Source organism: Lepisosteus oculatus, chromosome 13 (assembly GCF_040954835.1).
Source record: "Lepisosteus oculatus isolate fLepOcu1 chromosome 13, fLepOcu1.hap2, whole genome shotgun sequence".
Taxonomy (NCBI): Eukaryota; Metazoa; Chordata; class Actinopteri; order Semionotiformes; family Lepisosteidae; genus Lepisosteus; species Lepisosteus oculatus.
The window spans coordinates 26377341-26398673 of NC_090708.1; the positions used below are offsets into that span (position 1 = coordinate 26377341).

The 21333-nt window shown below is 37.7% G+C and overlaps 2 long non-coding RNA genes across 4 annotated transcripts; one reads left to right on the forward strand and one right to left on the reverse strand.

The window, feature by feature from the left end:
- Positions 1–475: 475 nt before the first annotated feature.
- LOC107079217 (uncharacterized) lies at positions 476–11996 on the reverse strand. The gene is made up of 4 exons (XR_011191406.1): positions 11894–11996; positions 3975–4021; positions 3027–3341; positions 476–2480 (listed from the first exon to the last, which is right to left on the reverse strand). It is a non-coding gene; the product is annotated as an uncharacterized lncRNA (long non-coding RNA).
- On the forward strand, positions 9376–13963 carry LOC107079219 (uncharacterized). Of its 3 annotated transcripts, XR_011191408.1 has the most exons (4): positions 9376–9545; positions 9814–9887; positions 10969–11053; positions 11928–13963. It is a non-coding gene; the product is annotated as an uncharacterized lncRNA (long non-coding RNA). The 3 variants fall into 3 exon arrangements; XR_011191409.1 differs by lacking the exon at positions 9814–9887; XR_011191407.1 differs by lacking the exon at positions 9376–9545 and having other exon boundaries at positions 9552–9887.
- Positions 13964–21333: the final 7370 nt, after the last annotated feature.

A 21333-nucleotide genomic window follows, 5' to 3' on the forward strand; every position in this document is an offset into this window, starting at 1 on the left:
AACATAATATGTCATCTTAAGCTTCTTTCACTTATTTGCCCAAGGTACTCTACTAAATCAGAAATTATGGAGGTAAGATTTCAAGAAAAATACCATGATGCGAGTATTTTTTCTATTTCTCTTCCATCTGTTCCTCACTAGAAAGCATCATGGTAACAGGAGGCTCAGTGGGGCAGAGTTTGGCATTGTTGCATAACAGCAATGGGGCCCTGAGTTCTAGACCTGGGCTGTTACAGTGCTCTGTTTGGAGCTTGTATGTTCTCCCTGCATTTGCGTGGGTTTCCTCCAGGTGCTCCACTGTCCTCCTACAGTCCAAAGAAATACAGGTAAGTTAACTGGAGTCTGGTAAAATTCATCACACTAGGTGTGAGTGTGTGCATGTCTGAGTTTACTCTATGATGGACTGGGGTCCTAACCAGGGTGCACCTGTTGCTTGCTGGGACAGGGGGCAAAGCAGAAATTATTTCCTGAGAAATCAAGTAAAAATACATATTTTAATAATAAATATGTATGCGTGTGTTAATCTTGAACTTCATACAGAATTTTAAATGGTTTCAGTACATCTTTCCTTACATTCAAGAAACACACTCTGTGCTCTGAAGGATCCTTAAGATTGCACAGATTAGCTTGGAAACCTTAATTTTTCCAATTAACCCCAAGTAAAAATAATCAACTCATATCAGAGATGGGTGCCTAGGCAAGCAAGTCTTCTGCAATGAACATTTAGGACTCTACCAGAAAGAGCTCTAGATAAGCTACATGTGAAATTGTATTTTTTATATAATCACAATCTTCAGATGCTCTGAATTATGTGCTTTGCACGAGCACAACAGAATCTTTTTTGTGTTAATGTACATAATGAACACATTTACATTATACATACTGAATACTGATTCAAAAAACAAAAGAATGAAAAATTTAAGCACAAAATCTACTTTTGCAAAATTAAGGGTACATGCTTACGCTCTGTAAAGCGTCTGTTCATGTGCACATTTTACATGACAAAAAATACCTAGGGAACAACTATTTTCAATAGACTCAAAATAGTTCAGACCTGGATAAGACATTAACAGTACAAGGAGGTAACACTTCTACTGTAAGTTATACACTTGGAATAATAAACACTAGAAGGAAAACAAGGAAAATACAGAACTTATTAGAGCTGCACAAAATCCTCTTATCACAAAAATACTGGAGTGATTGGTACAAAGCTACTGTATCACAAGTGTGATAGTGTCAGTAGTGTTAAGAGGCTGCCTGAACACCGGCAGAGTGTGTATTGTCTTCCCTGCAGTGTGCCGGTGTCTAGTCGTCTGCAGAAGTTTCAGTTCTCTGGTACAGGAGAGAAATCTTTCCCTGATCGGAGAGATTAGTTTGTGTCGCCGGTGAGGGGAACACATTCGGTTCTGCCGTGAACACTGTCTGCGGGCGCGTGGGGATCTTAAAGCGCAGCGCTGATTAGCGTCAGGAGTGCAAGCTGCATATTCCCTCGCGCCGCAGAGTGAGAAATGCAGTGGGAGGTGTGTTCCACTGTCACACAAGTAAAAGAAGATTCTACAGTCTAATGAGACCATAAATTGACTTTTATAGCCACAATGCTAAGCATTATGTTTTATGTTTTCGTAAGCATAACACCACACCATCCTGAAAACACCATTCCTACCATTAAACATGGTGGTGACAGCATTATGCTATGGGGATGCTTTGGTGCATCAGGGCCTGGAAAACTTGTGAGGGTAAAAGGCAAAATATGTGCCGCAAAGTACAGAGAAATCCTGGAGAAAAACCTGCTGCAGTTTGCAAGAGACTTGGGACTTGGGAGAAGATTTATCATCTAATAGGACAATGATTATCTCCTAATTACGAGATAACACATTCCAACATATTGTATGTGATCAACGCACGATAGCACAATTGTCATACATTATCATTATCCGACTTTCAGTTTTAAGCTGTGGAATCGTTTCCAGGCCACACTAATTCTTGTTTGAGGATACATGTAAATGTATCCTCAAAAATAGTTAGAGCTGTCAAGATCACTTAACCCACTGTTCCAGCAAAGCTAGTGGTAGCTTGTAGATACTGTCATTACATAATGTAACAGCTTGTACACTGTAATGATCATTGAATGAACACTGAAATGATTGTTGCCATCTCACGATTACAAGATAACACATGATTTTTCTTCATGGCAGCAATGCACTTCCATGGTGATTATATACTTCAACGGCAAAAAGAATTCTCTCTTGTGCTAAAATAAGCTATACATTAATAAGAGTTCCAAAGTTAAATAACTGGATGAAAACAAACAAAAATATAATTTAAATTAGAACACCATTAGAGATACATGGAAAGAATAGTGAGAGCAAGCAGGTGATAAATGACTTCTGCACACATCCCAGAGCTGCTGCTGCTGCCACGAGCCTGGTCTGTGGTAGTTTTTGTAGGGACTACAGTTTCTGCAGAGTCAGACTTGGGATCTGAAACATAGAAAATGAAAAATGAAACAATATTCAGTAACCAAAAATGCCCGTGTTCTACAATGAATAGAGTGTTCAATTAAAATATTCATCCCCCCTCCCCCATCACAATCAGCCCTTGGCTTAGATGAAGAAGGCAACTGCCACCAGGGGGGCCCCCTCAATGTGCAACAGATGATTTTTGTAAATCAGCTTGTTCACAAATCTGAAATGAAGAACCACTGAAGTGAATTTGTCTGTTGCTGCTGTACTAATCTAGGCTGTTTAAAATGTAAAGTATAACGTCATACTGTCCTTAGTGGAAAATTACAGATAATTATGTAGCAGTTGTGAAGTCTGTAGAAATGGAATGATCAATTAATTAAAGGATGAAAGAATGTTGGAATAATTGTACAGTGATTATTAATGTTGACTTAAGGCTACAATTGAACCAATTATAGGGAAACAAAGTGAATTTTGCAACTCCTGACTGACAAATTGCCTTGGCTGAATTAATAGAATTTAAAACATGCATACATATAAATTAAAAAGAAAACAGTTAAATACCTCCAACAAAAAGAACTGATGTGCTTATCAGTTCATTTTCTAAATGACACTTGTATGTTCCATTATCAGTTTTCTTCAGATCTGTCAGCTTCAAGGAGAAATTACCCTTTGGAATTTCGTCATGAAACAGCTGAGTCCTGTTTATAAACTGGATGTTCTGTTTTGATAGAGAGTCCTTCCCATTGAAAAAATCGTGCACTCTTTTGCCTGTGCCATAGGACCACAATATAAGTGTACGGCTTCCACTTATTTTAGTAGTACAAGGCAAGACAACACTTTCTCCTTGGAATCTAAAAATGGGCTCCTGTGCAGAGACTATAAAATAAAAAACAATTACAACAAAATCAAGATATACATTAAAACACTGGGTACAGAAACATAAAATAAATTTGACACAAGAAAACGTATAATAATTATCATTAATTTAAATGAAACAAATGTGGTCACAAGTTATGGTGCATTAATAATTCAGATGCAAAACATGAGATATAATGAATAAACCCATAAGCCTGTGACATGGTAGCAAAATGTATAATGGTTAAGGTAAAATATTCATCCCAGTCTATAGAGCATATTTGGTAAATAACAAATTCCCTTAACTTGTTGACTTAGCCTCATAACAGCTAAAAATCTAGGATTCTATATTTAAAAATTGTACCTATGATGAAACAAATTAAGACAGTGAAACAGCCAACACTAAACTCTGTTTCATGAGAATAGTTACCCTCACATCGATTCAATGCTCTACAAATCTTTGAGTAATCCACTCACTTGTTTGTAACTAATACAGGAGGTTAATCATATCTGTTTTACCTACTAATGTGTTAGAAAAACACCTCATCAAAAATATCAATAGAGAGAAAATAAAATTCACATAGGTTTGTATTTCTTTTCACAAAGTAAAAATTAATTTTCTCCAAATATCAAAAGTATTTTTCATCACCATACCTTTAACTGTGCTGGTAAATAACACCACAAAGGATAACTGCAAACACCTGTAAAAAAAAACATTTAAAATTTAATTACATTGTATCCCCTAAGAAGCTACATATAGAAAATAAAGACAAAACATTTTCTAGTTCCATCAACTTCATGAAGCTGTGATGAGTTAAAACAAAAGATCACACAATGTAACTGCTTAAAGATAACATTTTAAACAAATGAAACTATAAAATCTTGTTATAATTTTGATATATTGGCATAAGTGATAAAAAGTTCAGGTGGGTAGCTGCGTCAGCATGCGTAGGCTGCAAAGGAACAAGTTATAGGTTTATTCCATGCTGAAAAAAAGAAGAAAGAGAACACAACGCTTCGACCGTGGAGCCTTCTTCAGGTGTGAGAGAGACAGGGCAGTAGGCAAAGGTAAAGTAGCGGGAGAACAAAGGTTGGGAGGGAGGAGGAGTGAGAGGCGGGAGCAGGGGACAGAAAGAGAGGCCAATCAAGAGGTGTGAAGTCAGAATGGGTGCAGAGAGGTGTGAAATGAAACTTCCAATGAATGGAGAAAATTTAAAAGAACAGTAGTCTGTCGTTAAGGGAAGGGAGAATGTGTGATCCTTGCTGCAGAATAATTTTAGTTTCGGTGGTCTTTCTGATGTATGAGTTCGGAAAACCGTCTTTGAGAACAGTCAAGTGATAAAAAGACTCATTTGACACAGACATGGATAAAATAAAGGTGTCACAGTAACACTGCAGTTAGGGCAGTAGTGAGGCAGTTAGGGCTGCTTTCTCACACCTCTTTGGGCTAGGGTTCACATTTCCATCTTCCAAAGACAAAAGCTGGGTTAACTGGGTTCTAAATTATCCTGTGTGCTTGTGCGTTTGCTTGTTTAACCTGTGATGAACTGCCTTTCCATCTTGTACTCTGGGTTTTTGGGAAAATCTCTGCATTACCATAGCCCATTCAGATAATGGATATATAAATTAGACTAGCAACCAATGAAATAAAGGCACACAACAGAGGACTGCAATGAAGACAGCTCAACAACAAAAAAAAACTACTTGCCATAAATTGTAGCAGCATGAGTATATAATAGATACAGCACACTTGCAAAGCAATGACTCACGGCCAAACCAACATCTACTTCAATGAAAACACCATTCAAACCGTCGATTTTAGTGCTGATTGGATAAATCTTCATACCAGTCCATTTAGATTTGTTATAGTCTCATTTCAGCTACAGTAATGGACAACAAAGAACCAAATACAGCTCATAAGGGAACACTGTTTCTGAAGTTGTGTTTCTGTATATTCAATAAATCACCTTTAATGAAATAGATAATTTAATATAAGAGATATAAAATATACAATTAATTAAAATATTCATAAAACAATGAATGACTATTCTGGATATAATTCAATAGTGTGGGTTTGTCATAGCTATGAATACAAAATTCAATGTGGCCTTTACAGTTGGGGTGATGTTGAACTCCTGTTTCACTGGAATATTCATGATGGAGTGATAAACTCCTATCTGCAAGAGTAGGCTCTAGACCACCTGTGGGCAAACGGCCCGCCAGCCAGTTTTAACTGGCCCTTGAGGTAAAACAAATAAACGAGTCAATATTTGCCATATTCCATCTTGTTTGGAGCTATTTTTTTTTCTTACATTTCATTATTCGTGCCGTATCATGGCGCACGAACGCTTTACCACAGGGGTTCCAAATTGTGCATCGCGCCGCCTTGGGGAGGTGCCATTGTCGGTCAGGGGTGTAAAAATCAGGGGAAATAAAAAAATACTACAACCAAAACACGCTTTTCATGCACACAGAATGTATGATCGCTGTTTCATAATAATGATAATGTTTTTTTATTAGCCCTATACAATTTCTTGCATTAAGAATGTGTCTTTTCGCATACCCCAGCTTTTCTCCATGGAGACACAGACACACAGACAGGGAGAGAAGCTGGGGGTCAGAGCGCAGGGTCTGCCATTGTACGGCACCCCTGGAGCAGTATGGGTTAAGGGCCTTGCTCAGGGGCCCAATGGAGTAGGATTCCTCTGCCGGCCGCAGGATTTGAACCGGCAACCTTCCAACCACAGGCGCAGATCCTTAGCCACAGAGCCACCGCTCCGCCCCATCATGTTTCGATGAGTGGTCATTTTGGGAGTTTTTTTGTAACACGATCGTAATGGAGAGGTTTTTAAATACGAGTAGAAAACGTTAAGGACATAGAGCCTAGTTCTAAAGAGAAACGGAAACCAAATACAGAAATACAGAAAAAATTGAATTTCTGTTTCACGTGCACAATTGTGAACACTGAAGAATGCCCACTGTGTTGTCTGCCTTAAAATGTTAGCTGCTGAGAGCATGCTCCCTAATAAACTGAAACAATTTGGAAACTGTTCACAGTAGTTTGATAAGAAAGTAGTTTGATAAGTAGTTTTTTCGCGCAAGTTAAACGAATGAACAGAAAGCCGCTTTTTCTAACCAAGCTACAGTCCCCAGCAAAGTTCTTCTTTCATCATACAAAGTTGTGTACAGAGTAGATCAATGCAAAAAAAACTCCTACTATTGGAATACCAACGAATAAGCAACAGAGCCCTGCGAATTCTGCTTCCCTTTGTAACTTCCTGCCTTTGTGAGGCTGGGTTTTCAGCACTTGCGGTTATGAAATCCAAGTAGAGATCAAAGAGTCAATACTGAGGAGGAGATCTGCGTTGCCATTTCAAAAATACTACCCAGTATGTTCGGTGAATTATGTTAATTTATTAAACGAGCCCACCTATCCATTAAGAGGCACAAACAAAAAGACTATTTCTCCCCCTTTTGTAAAAACATAAATGTTATTTTTTTTTACTTTTTGTAATTTTATTATAAAATGTAATTTTATTTGCATTTTACAAAGATGTTGACTATTTTTAAAAAGTCATTATTAACCAAAAAGTATTTTGGTTTTGAAAATGATTTAAAAAAAATAAAAATTGGATCAACTTTTTTATTTTGACCCATCATTTCCTTTTCAAATATAGAACTTATTTTCGGAGAGGGGGAGGCATGTGGAAAGGCTGTATGTTTAATTTGTACGGAAAGTGTCACAGTGTTCAAAGAATACAATCTCAATTGGCATTTTTCTACCAAACATGCTAACTATGCTAGCAATCTGTCATGGGAGGAGCAGGCTAAAATGTATTTTTCGGCTCTTCTACTATCCAAGAGGCCAGCACAAAGGCAAGCTACCTGCTTGCATACAGTATAAAATTGCTGAACAAAGCAAGCCATTCTCTGAAGGGGAGCACTTGAAGGAGTATGATAAAAAAACACAGATATTCTTTTTCCAGAGAGCAAGAGCAAATTTAAGAAAATAAGTTTATCACGCAGAACAGTTACCCGTCGGGTAGAGGTAATCGCTGAAGACTTGGCTTGCGAGTTGAACAAGTTTTATTGAGTTTTTATAATTAAAGTATTTCTCTCAGGTTATCATTAACCTTGAACTAATAAGCTCATAATGGATTTTAAACTTATATAGGGCATAGGCTATCTGTAACAGCAGCTTGAAGTGGCCCTCTATACATTTTCAAAATTTTATGTGGCCCTTGGGCCAAAACATGTTTGCCCACCCCTGCTGCACAGTCATCCAATTCAAGGTCACCTTGGAGCCAAAGCCTATCCCAGCAAGCAAAGGGCTTAAGGCATATACCCTGAACAGGATACCAGTCCATCACAAGACAGACACGCACTCACACCAGGGCCAATTTCCCAAAAACCAAACCAGACCACATGGAGGAAACTCACGTATAGATGGGGAGAACATACAAACTCCACACAGATCCAGACCAAGGCAGAAGTGTTCTAGGCAGACTATACAAAGAATGAAATATGAATGAAACAAGCATTTACAGATGAACACGTCTTTACTTATACTGGCTAAAGTTATAGAAAAGATAATTAGGAGTAGAGGATCATAAAAAAATTAAACTATAGGCAAACCGGTTAATAGATGGAAAAGAAAGGTGAGTGCTCAACTTGGGATGATGTGATTACATAGTATCACACCCTTGTTAGAATCACTACTCTTCCCAATTAACATCGGTGATCTAGATTCTAGTATAGATGGTAAACTAGTTATATTCATAGATACCAGATCAGGAGGATGAGGAGTGGAGAAACTTCACAGGAAATCAGAACGGTTCTGTGAAGCTGGCTCCCCTACAAACTACACAATGAAACTCACTGCCTTCGTTTATGCTGTTGAATCTAGCTTCTGTGCTGCTTTCAACGGCATAACTCAGCAAATTATAAGATAGGATCAATTTGCTACTGAAAAAAAATAAAATAACTAGATATGCTGAAAGGCCTGCTCTCATCTGTAACTGTTCGTATGTTCTGTAATTGAGGTCAACCAGAAATGTAACATAGCACAGCTACTGTAGATCATGTTTTAATACAAAAAATATATTTGATTTTTAAAGACATTGTATACACATTATAGGTCTAAATTAGCTTTAATATAAAACGTTGTCCCAGTTCAAACACTATAAGACAATTCTATATATTTAGCATTTAGCATCATCCATAACCCTATAATAATGCATTAATCTATTATACTGAACTTCCTATGTTTAAATTTACCACTGGCATGATCAAAAGCACCATTTTACAACCTTGAAATGTATTTATGTGAAGCTTAGAATTTTTGGACAGTTTTACCTTCTCTGCATCTGTAGAAATAATTGTATAATAATGGTCATGTGAGGATACTGCATGCCGGCCTCACATCTCCCCACCCACATTTTATAAATAAAGAGTTCATCTGTATCCCGGGAATGTTTCTCTCTGCGAGAGAACTGCAGATAAGTGACAGTTTACTGCTGAAAAATAAAAAAAATTGACACCTAGTGAATGGAAAAAATATAATCCTCTATTTGGAAGTGGATAGCTATAAAGTTTATACTATTTATTATGCTAGACAATTCTACAATACATATAATTCTCCCTGTGATGTTTATTTCAGACTTTGAACAAATGTAAAAGCTTAAGAAAAGCTTGATTATCCCAATTAATTACAAAACTTGTTTTTGATAAATCAAATATGGTTGATAAAATGTTCTATATGGGATATTTTTCTCAGGAACTGGTCAACTTTATCCAAAAGTTTACTCTTCACCAATACAACAAATTTAGTTAAAAGAACAGAGACAAACAGATCCACTGCACTATCAAATTCAATATGAAATCATACTCCTTCCTTGCTCCTGTAGAAAAGAACACACAGTCTAGATGGTTTGAGAGCTCTACAGTCGCACACAAACCTGAAAGCAACTGTAGACTTTGACATGAAAAAAACAGGGTGATCTGATAGGCTGTTTAGTCTGACACTATGTCATTTGTCAGGTACAGGAGAACAGCAATAAAGTTTTCCGGTACTTTTCAACCTACAACAGGTAATGGACCGCAGAGAAGCAAAGTTTAGTTCATATTTGTTCACTTTTTATTCCCCCAAGATCAAGTCAGAACTCTGTTTCTCCTCTTGGAGTGACTTCTGAGTGGAATAAAGGAGTGAATGAGATTCTGGAGCATGTAAGTACTGTAATATTTCTGTTTTGCACAGTCATTCAGATGTGAAGGAACTGGTGAGTTAATATTTACTCAAAAAGGTAATTATTAAACAGAAAACAATAGCGTTCAATGCTTTCAGTCAAGTTAGTCTCCAGGGCAAGTCTGCAGTCAGAGCAGACTTGTTCCACGTAGTTCAGTAGTGTCGTAGTTCCACGACTGCCTATGCAGACATGTGAATACTTGCACATGCAAAAATAAACTGTAGTTGACAGTGAAAATCACTACACAGGAATGCAAACCTTCTGACAGCACCCTTCAGAGATGTGGGTCTCACCAGGCCTCCCAGCCTGTACAGATTACAGGGTAAGACTGCTTGTCTTTGAATACTGGGTACTGTAGTAGTTGAAACTACTAGGTGGATAGTAGTTCAGGTGGGTAGCTGTGTCAGCATGCGTAGGCTGCAAAGGAACAAGTAATAGGTTTAGTTCATGCTGAAAAGAGAAGAAAGAAAACACGTTTTGTCCGTGGAGCCTTCTGGTGCCAACACACCTGAAGAAGGCTCCACAGCCGAAACGTTGTGTTTTCTTTCTTCTCTTTTCAGCATGAACTAAACCTATTACTTGTTCCCTTACTACTGTAGGTGGATATATTGGGAGAGAAAAGCTGTTAACTTCATGTACAATGTCAACCATAATGGTGGCCAAATTTGATTTTTAATTTATATTATTGTTAATGCTCACAAAGGGCCACAAACCAGTTTGAGATGCCCAGGCCATTACACAACCTGCTTCTCTCCAAACCATTTTTGGCCCATTAGGCCTTAACCCTCAACATAATAGGTACTAAATTTATTTGTACTAACAGAATGAACAATCTTAAAAATGGGGTTCCTGTGTTGATCAATTATTAATATTAGGTCCAAAGATAATATTTGGTCCATAACGCTATCTCTTGCTGTATCTCTAACAGAACAAATATATTCTGACCCACACAAAGCAAAATCCACACGTGTTCCACGTGTGTGTGAAATACCAGCCTGGTACAGTATGTAATGGTATGTACCTCTGGTGAACAGGCACTATAAACTTCTTATACAAAAATAAACGAGCTGTGGAATATCACAGATTACTGTTCAGTACCATACTAGGCCCTACTTAACCACACATATGTAGCGCTGAGGAAGTTGTTTTGCCTTGGCCATATGTATGGAGTCACAGTAATGTTGCATGATGAAGTACTGCCCAATAAATATGCAAACACCAATATAAACCTTTACCAAAGTGTCTGAAAGGTTAAAGTGTGGAGAAAGGAAGGAACCAAAGAACTGTAGGCCACCTCCAGAACTGTCTCACTCATATTTATAGACAATCAATTGATACTGGATTATTTTGTACAGGACAACCATGTTTTTCCTCACGAAACCATTAACAGTGTTTTCTCCTAGGAGTGTGGGTGTAAGCAGCTCTACATGAGGATCTTGTGGTGTTTTGGGTGTAGGCCCTCATGACTGTGACTCACACACGGTAATGGTGAGTTAACACAATCTCACACACTATGGAGCGTTGTGTGGCCAGCGCTACTACACGACAATAATAACAGGACATCTCAAGAACAAGATATATATTTAGAGGTGCATTTGATCTGAAAGGAAAGACTAAATAATAGATGATCTGAGACCAGCGCCCTGGCCTGCTAACGAATTTGGCTGAGCTCTAGAAAGAGCAGCGAGACCAGGACACAACAAAACCAGCTCTTAACCCCCGTAACTGTAAACCTACACATCAAGATCAGACAGTTTGTAACACAAAGTATCTCCATCGCAAGATATTAGTAAATTATCACTTTACAATTCTTGACTTTCCTACAGTACGTGCACCATGTCTTGGGCGGTGACCGGGGGAAGTCCACTGGTTAAGAGTAAAAAGCCAGTCGTAGAGTTGTTTATTAATTTAATGAACGACACAGAGCTATATCTATAACATTTATTTTATAAATACGCAGAAAGGATAGCAATAATGCAATAGTGTTCTTAGAAAACGAAACCAATCCTTATGTTTGAGACGCAAAACCGTTATCCAGCTGCGTCATGTAGTACTGTACATACAGTATACCAATAAACGGGCTGGGTGTTGTTCTTTATTCTTAAAGCTATATAAATTAACGTAGCATACACATTTACATTCCTTCTCAGGTTAATGCAACAACAAAACGGTGTTAAATACTGAATTATTAACACACGTAATAATGGTCTCAGACAATATTTTGAACATTTTACATTCGCTACAGCAGTAAAAGCGTATTGCTGTAAAAGTGCAGGCGCCAAAATTGAAGAAAAAGTATCCTTTCAGGACAACAGTACAACAGCCTACCTTATGATCATCTTATTAACTTATTTCCTTTCAGCTTTCAAGAGAGCTCAGTGGATCAGCACCGCCAAGTACCTTTCTGTGACCGACCATCACCCCGAGAAGTGATTGGATGATCTTTCGGGTTCAGCCCTGCTTTCGTGACGGTTTGGCAATGGACGTCCAATCAAATTCTCATCCTATATAGACCATTCGAGACCAGTCATTACTGACATCAAAATGATCCAATCACAGGCTGGGTGACGGTCAGAGTTAGTTGAGGAGTTTTTATAAGAAAAGGTTAAGTCCTGTCTCGGGCTGCAGGCTAACGAAACTTGTAGGCTAACGAGTCTTTCTGGTGATGGATGGACGTGTGTTATTCATGTGTGTATATTAATTGTGCCAGTCTTAATATATGATGCACTAGGTCACAGAGCGGACCCATGCGCTGTAAACGCCCCGGAAATAAGCTGCCTATCTTGTGACGATGAGCTCTTGCTCATCTCCCAACACAGCAGGGACTTCAGAACGAGTTATTCTTAAATAAACCCAGAAAGCACGGAAACTAGTGACGTTAAGAAACTAAGTCACCATGGAACTGAGTAAACTAAATCACTCAAAAATCTTTAACTCTATGATTTAGTCATTCTAAGGATCGTTTGGAGTGATAGTAAAGTCCTTATTTAGTCCTTATTTGCGATCTGTATGATAAAATAGCCTCTTCCCTTATATCCTCCTCCACTACAGTACAATACAAAACAAGATGGAGAATGAGAGGGATGTGGACAGAGACTGATCCTGAGAGATTTCCTGAAGCTGAGACAAACCTGCTGAGAAGAGCCCTGAGGTGGCTGTAGAGGCTCTCGCTTGGCGATTCTGATTCTATCCTATAACACGTCTCATCTTGCTGGTCAATTCTATAGCCTTGCAGGATCAACCGTGTAAAACAACATTTTCAACATGTCTCTGGCCCAAGCTGTAGTCCCCACCTGCTTCAAGACAACCACCATCATCCCAATACCTAAGAAAACCACAAAATAACACATATGCAAGACTACTACTCATCGACTTCAGTTCAGCTTTTGACACCATAATTCCAGAGAAACTAGTAAAAAAACTCAGTGCACTGGGTCTTGACACCACCCTCTGTACCTGGATTCTGGACTTTTTGACAGGCAGACCTCAGGCTGTCAGGCTTGGAAACCACACCTCCAGTACATTAACTCTGAACACTGGGGTCCCCCAGGGGTGTGTGCTTGGTGTGTGCTTGGTGTGTGCTTAGTCCATTGCTCTACATTCTCTACACCCATGACTGTAAGGCCAAACATAACACCAACTCCATCATCAAGTTTGCAGAAGACACCACAGTTGTGTGTCTGATCACAGACAATGAGAGGGCCTACAGGGAGGAGGTCAATCTCCTTACAACATGGTGTGAAGACAACAACCTCACCCTCAACGTTAGCAAAAAAAGGGAGCTGATCGTTGATTTCAGAAAACTGCAAAACGGTCAATGGGACTGAAGTGGAAAGGGTCAGTAACTTCAAATTCCTTGGCATCCATATCACCGAGGACCTCACATGGTCTCTCAACGCAACTTGTCTGATTAAAAAAGTGCAACAGCGCCTGTACTTCCTAAGACGGTTGAAGAAGGCTAAGATATCTCCACCAGATCCTGACTAACTTTTACAGATGCACTACAGAAAGCATACCGACAGGTTGCATCACAGTGTGGTATGGAGTATTGCTGAACACACATTGAACTCTACCTCTACCTCACATGTCAAGATGTTTACTTCCCATAATCTTCTATCCTTTATTTCATTCTGTTGATGTATGATTTTGCAAAACTGTTGTTTTGCACATTATCTGTTACCTGTTGTTGTTTTGCACATTGCCTGTTGTCTTTGTCTTTCTTTTCTTATACAATTGTATATTTGTTTTTTGTACTACTTACTGACTGAGAGCTAGCTTAATAGCATTTCATTATACCATAAAATGTACCTACTGTATGTATGAGTATAATGACAATGATCTTATGGTCTTATCTTTATCTTATAATGACAATAAACTTGAATTTGAATTTGAACAACAGATTGCCAGATGAAGAATATGGGTAATATCTACTACTTAACTGAGGAAAATATCAATGAATATTCACCTACTTTAGCATCTGATACTACTTTAGATTAGTTTTGTTTTATATTTATTGTCTTTCATTAAGATATCCCAAAGCCCTGTACATAAAAGATTGAAAGAGATAAAAATATTCAAATCTAAGAGGTCTCACAAATAATTCAATAAAACAGAATAATTAATAAAATCAAGAGTAATGGAGAAAAAACATGATTTTGTGACTCATGACTTAGAATGACGATGGATTTCGAGACATTATTGCTCTTCCCCAATTCCCTCATGGAGCGCCATCTTGATCTGGGATGGAAAGAGGACCAGAGACTGTAAGTACAGTTTGGAGAATGAGACTGGACCTCAAGCACATCTTCCAAGTACGCTGGACTGAGGCCATTCAAAGCTTGCAAGTCAACAACAGGCAAGAAATAGTGTGCAAATGAAAGACACTTTCAGCTAATGTGGTCAAACACAGTTCTCAGATTTATGATCATAACTGTTTAATGACTTTCCCTTCAATGCTGCATTCAAAGCTATCCATCTTGTGCAACTGCTGAGTAGAGTCAAAGAACAATAGTAATGTCATACTGTAGTAACGTTCAGAGCCATTCAGTTTCATCCATGTTATCTGTCAGAAATGATGAAAGTATACAAGTGGCTGAATCAGTAGTACTGTAGGTTTAATTAGTATACATTTAGAATTACATTTTTATAAAAGAAGTTGCATACATTAAAGCATTACAGTGAACACTAACAACATGAATTCTACTGCTCAAAGGAAGCTTACAAAAATGCTACAGTAAATAATAATAAGGGTTCTAAGATAGATCCCAGTGGCATAACTATACATACCTAAAAAGTCATAAAGTCACTAATCCTATTACATTGCTGTCGATTAAACAAATCAGATTTAATTTGTCATAGGACCTGGTTGATTTTAAAGATTATCTTGATTGATGCTGTCAGAATGCAGCAGTTAGGTCCAGAATAACTAGCATTGAAAATCTGCTCAAGTCAGCAGCCATAAGAATTTCCCAACCTTAACCAAGGTGTGAAAGTGAACAGTGGCACCAGTATCATTCAGCACACACTGTAACCTGCATCCTGCTGCTATCACCAAAAGTGGATGCTCAGGGCACAGACAAATGACACAAGCCCTCATGTGACGGGACTGCTCACGCTGACCTCAGGATACAGTACACAATCGTGTTGGGTCATCACTGTACCAGAACTAGGCAAACTGCCAACTGGTTAGAGGAAATCGACAGATTTCCAGCTTGAAAATAACAGAAGTTAAATAACCGTTATCCGACTGCGTCACGTCGTATATATACACCAATAAACCATCTGAGGATTATTATTAAAGCACTAAAAATGAAAAAACCTTACACATTTACATTCCTACCCAAGTTTATTATACACCCACAAAACGGCGTTAAATATTGAGTGATTAGTAGTAATAATCTCAGACAATATTTTGAACATTTTATGTTCACTAAGGTAGTAAAAGCGTATTGCTGTTGAAGATCAGCCACCACAAATATGAAAGAATTCGAATATCTTTTCAGGACAACTGTACAGCACCCTATCTTATGATTATCTTATTAACTTATTTCTTTTCAGCTTTCAGGAGAGTTTACTTGACCAGCAAGGCCAAGTGTCCTTCTGTGACTGACTCAGGAGAAGGACCAAAATACTCAGCTGGCTCTGTGGTTGTATGAGCTGTGTTACAGTGTCATAGACGTCTCCTCAGCTCAGGAAAATAGCCTCTTACCTGGAATTCGCCTACACTACCGTACAATAAAATCAAGATGGAGAATCAGAGGGGTGTGGACAGAGACTGATCCCTGATAGAATACCTGGGGGAGAGCTGCTGAGAATAGCCTGGAGGTGGAGACAGGCCAACACAGGCATCGCTCTTGTCCCATGTAGGGTCAGAGGAGCCAGAGCTAATCACAGGTTGGCAGCACCTTCATTCCCACACTTACTAACTGGGCTCCCAGCTCAGCAAGAAGCCACAGTGAGACTTGTTCTGGGAGGATCTGGAGAGACAGCTGATCTGGCATCTGAATTAATAACATCAGGGCCACAGTCTGAATTACTGTTTTGCCTGTCTGAATATTTAAGCAATAAGGCACGAGAAGCTGTGCTATATAATGAATATAGTCCCAGTTAAAAGGCACTGTTAGGTCTTTAAATATATAATTTATATGATAAATTCTGGGTGTTGATTGATAAGTTTATCCCCAGTTTTACAATTTGCAAAGAAAGCAGAGGCAATTTTAGGTGATAAATGTAGGGTTCCCAGTCTATGACTGTGTATCTGAATTTAACATGTTCCATTTGAATTGTATTATTCTTTCAGATGTCAATTTCTAAAGAGAAATACAAAGAAGCCAGGTAAATAGCAGTGAATTTTTGGTTGGTGGCGTTACAGGCACATCCATCCACAATTCTCAACTAAGTCATTATGCCACTTAATATTAAGTACTGTAGTCATTTGTTTTTTCTTGGTTTATACTTTGATTACCCATTTGTGCCAGTCTGCAGTATTACAGCATATTATTAAAGAATGTTGCAGGTATAAAATGTCAAATTCCAAGAGGAACATCAAGACAATGATTGTTTTGCCTCTCTTAAGAAATGCTACTCAATTTCTTCCAAGGGTTGTGCTGGTACAGCCTTTCAATGCATACTTATGCCAAAAATACGGTATGACCTAAAACACATCATCCTAAGACAAACCTGTCACAAATGTTTAAGCGTCAATGGTTTCTTCAACATTTCACTGACCTGCTGTTCTGCATTGTATACATCACCTTCACAGTGTTAGCATCTTTAGAACCATGTGTTCTGGGTCCTGTACTAAAAAATGCAGTTCCAGCACTGACTGGGTTATGGAAAGCATGCTTACAATTTGCAAGAAAAAAATGCTTCTTCATGTGGCTTTATTTTTTCATTGAAGACAAATTTATCATTCAAATTAGTTTCTTTTATCTAAGGACAGAATGTGAAGTTAAAATACATTTACATGAGTTCATTTACATTTGAAACTAGCAATAAATTAATCATTCAGCTGTAAAAATGATTAAAGTAATACTTGACTTCAGTACAAGAACGTAAATTTTGTATTGCTGTCAGGAACTGCATTTTAAAAAAATGTAGTTCTGTTGATAAAGCAGCATATTCGGGCAAATACTGTATCTATATCCTGTTATTACAATTGAAAATAAATCAGTATCAGCACTATTTCAGAGGTGGTCTTAAGGTATACTGTTTTTATCAATTGGAGTGCTCCTTAATCACAAAATATACTCCCAGTTCTGTATTATGCATTATGAAAATCTATTTCACTACATTTCAAGTATAAAATAGTGGATGTATAGGCTTAGGCTTGGATGAAGTTTAAAGATCCATACTGTACCTGTTGTCCATTGTTTTCAGAATAATCTTTCAGCTAATACAGCTCCAGTTCTTGGATTTTTAATCTTTGGGTCTGCCTTGATTTAGAAGGCAGAGGCTAAAATGAAGCCTTGGAAGTTGTCTATGTTGGAAAAGCAAGCCAGTGTGAAGATGAGAGCAAAACAAATCCAATTAGAACCACTGAAGAGAGTGGGCATCACAAAACCAACAACATGGAATGTCTTGAAAAAGAAAAACTACTGGAGTAAGCAATCAGCAAAGACAAAGCTGTTCAATGAAGATGCCAGTTGACAATAGAAAAATCATCAAAGATGTGAAGAGAAATTCAAAATAACAGCTAAAGAGAGTATCTCAATTCACAATTCACTACATAGCTTCTATTTTGCATGCTGCAAAAATGCCAAGTAAGAATATGCAAAAAACTGGTCTTCAACTATTCTTACCACATTTTACAGGAGTGCTATTGAGACTAGGGTATACTGCAATATACTAACAAATAGTATATTGAAACAAATATAGAGATACACTAGCACATATTTGTACAGATGGAGAAGTGTTAGAATTCCCGTATGTACAAGAAAACAATTCCAAAATAAAATTCAAGTGTGAAATGACATCCATACTGTAAAACAACCCGTTTTTCCCCCTATTAATTTTAATGGAAAATTACTTCCTACTTTAAATATTTTTACATAAAAAAAGGTTTTTGGGAGTACACCTATGATGTTACTGTATGTAAATATTTTTTTTCTTTCGTAATATAACTTTGATATTGGGAGAGGTGAATTATTTTTAGTATCCAATAATATTGAATTAATGTTTTTGAATTTTAGGTTATTTTTTCCCCTCTTTCCCCCCTTTCTCTCTGGTACTACACCCTCCTGTCAAAATGGAAAAGAATATTTGCTCATTTGCAGACTTATTTCCCATTTGCACTTATAATACTTTATTTTGTGATGACTGGCAACTATTTCTCATCATTTTTGTATGTCAAAAAAAGAAAACTGATACATGTTGAATACATAAAAATGGCTCACTGGGGTAATTTTGTGCACTTCAATTAGTTTGCCACAGCAAAGTGTCTGAATACAGTATGTATGCAATCATGACTTTTCCTTTTTTATTTAATATTATCTATATATCTTTTTTATTTTAATGTCAGCGTAAACAGTACATAAAACAAATTAATAATTCAGAGTGGCAACTGCAAGGTTTGAAACAACAACAAAAAATTGTGAAAATTGTGCAACTGAAAATCACTAGTGAAGCACCGATTCCTAATATAGAGGATCATCTGTATGAATGAAACTAGGGGTCACTTAGTTATCTCAATTAAGGGAATAATTAGAAATGGGTGTTTAAATAATGAGGTAGATCTGGGGGGCTGGGTTTGGAAGGCCCGACTCTAATCTATAGAGATCACAAACATTGTGAGTTTGGTCTTCACCAAATAGGTACTGTATGTGGGAAAATGTCATGTCCTTTCTTAACATGCTTTCTTAACATGGATTCTTTCAATTTAGTTTACGACCATAAAAGTTGACCTTTGGTCTGTTTTTCCTGGAGCAAATATGGCTGGAGATCACAAGAGTCAAGTGGAGAAATTGTTACTTTTATAAATTGTACTTTTTGAGTAAAAAAAAATTAACTCATCAGGAAACATCTCTCCACTTGTCACCACTGGCAACTGTGAATTCTGCATTGTATCAGGAGATTCTAGAGGAGAATGTCAGGCCATCTGTCCAAAACCTGAAGCTGTACCAAAAGTGGGTCAATGTAGCAAGACAACACTAAACATGCAAACAGATCTACAAAGAATGACGAAGAAATTCTGTATTTGACAATGAATCAAAGTCCAGACATAAACCCCATTAAAATGTTGTGGTAGGACCTGAAGCAAGCTGTCCAAGCAAGGCAGCCATCAAATGTCACAAAGTTTAAGGTGTTCTATAAGGACGAGTGGGCCAAACTTCCTCAAAACTGATAAGAGATTGATCAGCAGTTACAGGAAACTCTTAGTTGCAGTAATTGCTGTTCAAGGAGGAGCTCCCAGTTACTGAATCTAAAGGCTCACATATTGTACTTTGTCACACATATATACTGAGTGTCGTACCAAATTTTGTCTTTTGCATCTTCACGTTTCGGCTTTATCTATTATTAGAACTTAGATTAAGATCCAATTAGATGATCCATGATCCAATTAGATTTTAGAGACATAAAATTTTAGGTTTCAAATTTGTGAAACCACTGAAAGGTTTGCAATGTTGTTCAGCACTGTGCACCCAGATAGACATATAAGAGTGGAAATGTTAAGCTTGAAGCAGAAATAAAAATACTTACAGGTCCATGTTGATGCATTATTCTTATTTTCTAGAGAATGAGAAAAGGCCAAAAATGTAAGTGCCCTTCAAAGAGCAATGTCAGAAGGTATTTCCACCCATCCATTTTCTAACAGCTTCTTCCAATTCAAGGGTCATGGGAGAGTCAGAGCCTATCCCTGGCAAGTAGTGGACATGAGGCAGGGTACACTCTGGATGGGACCCCATTCCAACACAGGGCAGACAGACTAAACAAAAAAAGACAAACTTGCACAAGGGTCAGTTTTCCCAGAAGCCATTTAACCCATCAGTATGTTTCTGGACTGTGGGAGGAAACCCATGTCAACACACGTAGAACATGCAAACTCCACGCAGATAACATCCTGAGTTCAGAAATAAACCCAAGACCCCAGCGCTGAAAGGAAGTAAAAATAACCACAGCACCATGGTGCCACAGTAGAAGTCTTTTATGAATTTCTAACTTCTGTAGGTTTTATTTTTGGGTAATTCCATGTGTACACTTGACTATATCAGAACACATATATACCGTGTTCAACATAGTGATTTCAAGTGACCGTAAGAATTTGGGCACATCCACACCTTTAAGTACATTTCAGTGTAATTATATTAAGTTGCATTTGACTTTGAGGCAATACCTGCAGGAATTTTGCAACCCACTGAGCTCACCAAGCTCTTGTGTTATCATTTGAAGTGCTCAGCCAAGTCTTTGCTTGAGCTACTTTAAGTTCTTGCCTAATTTTAGCTGATGATTTAACTAATTTAATCTGTATGTAAAATGAATTGTCAGTTAGAAGTAAATCTATGGACTGACCTGGCCAGTCAACATTCCTTTTAATGAACTCCTTGGCTGCACAGTATTGCATTGGATGGTGAAGTACAGTACCACCAATAATTGTGGAAGCATTTTTTTTTACATAAGCTGACAAAACATTTCTGTAAACTTCAAAATTCATTTTGCTGCTGCTCAAGAGTCTTTGCAATTCTGCAGTCTCTCTATCCTGCGAATTGTGGATTTTGATTTTGTACCTTCATGCCTGCAATCTGATTGCAATTTTTTCTTTGACAGCTCTGCTAACTTTTCTGTTATAGACTACAGAGGTTTTCCTTGACCGACCCATTTTCTGCAATTTAGTTGTGGTTTCGTCCTTCAGTATATTTCAAATTCTAGCTTTTAGTACACCTAACTTATGTGCTTTGATTCTGACTGAGTCTCTTCTTCAAGTTTCAAAATTGTCTGCCTTTTTTTAACAAAGTTTTTGAATGTGCTCTCCCATCACAGCATAAAGAACAGAAAGTAGGTCTTTCAAATCATAAAGTTTTTACTTTAAATATTTGCCATGCTTATTGTTACTGATTTAGAAACTCTATAATTCATTGGTCATGACAACAAAGTTCTCTGAATTTGAAAAAATAACCCCACAACACCTGACAATCAAGAGACACCTGTCAGACAATTGTTTCAGTACTGTACTGTATGTCTACTATTCTCCTACAAAACAAAGGGCTTCAGTACTATTAATTTCTTTATCCGATTTTTACCCGTCATGCCTTTTTGGATGAGAAATTATGAGT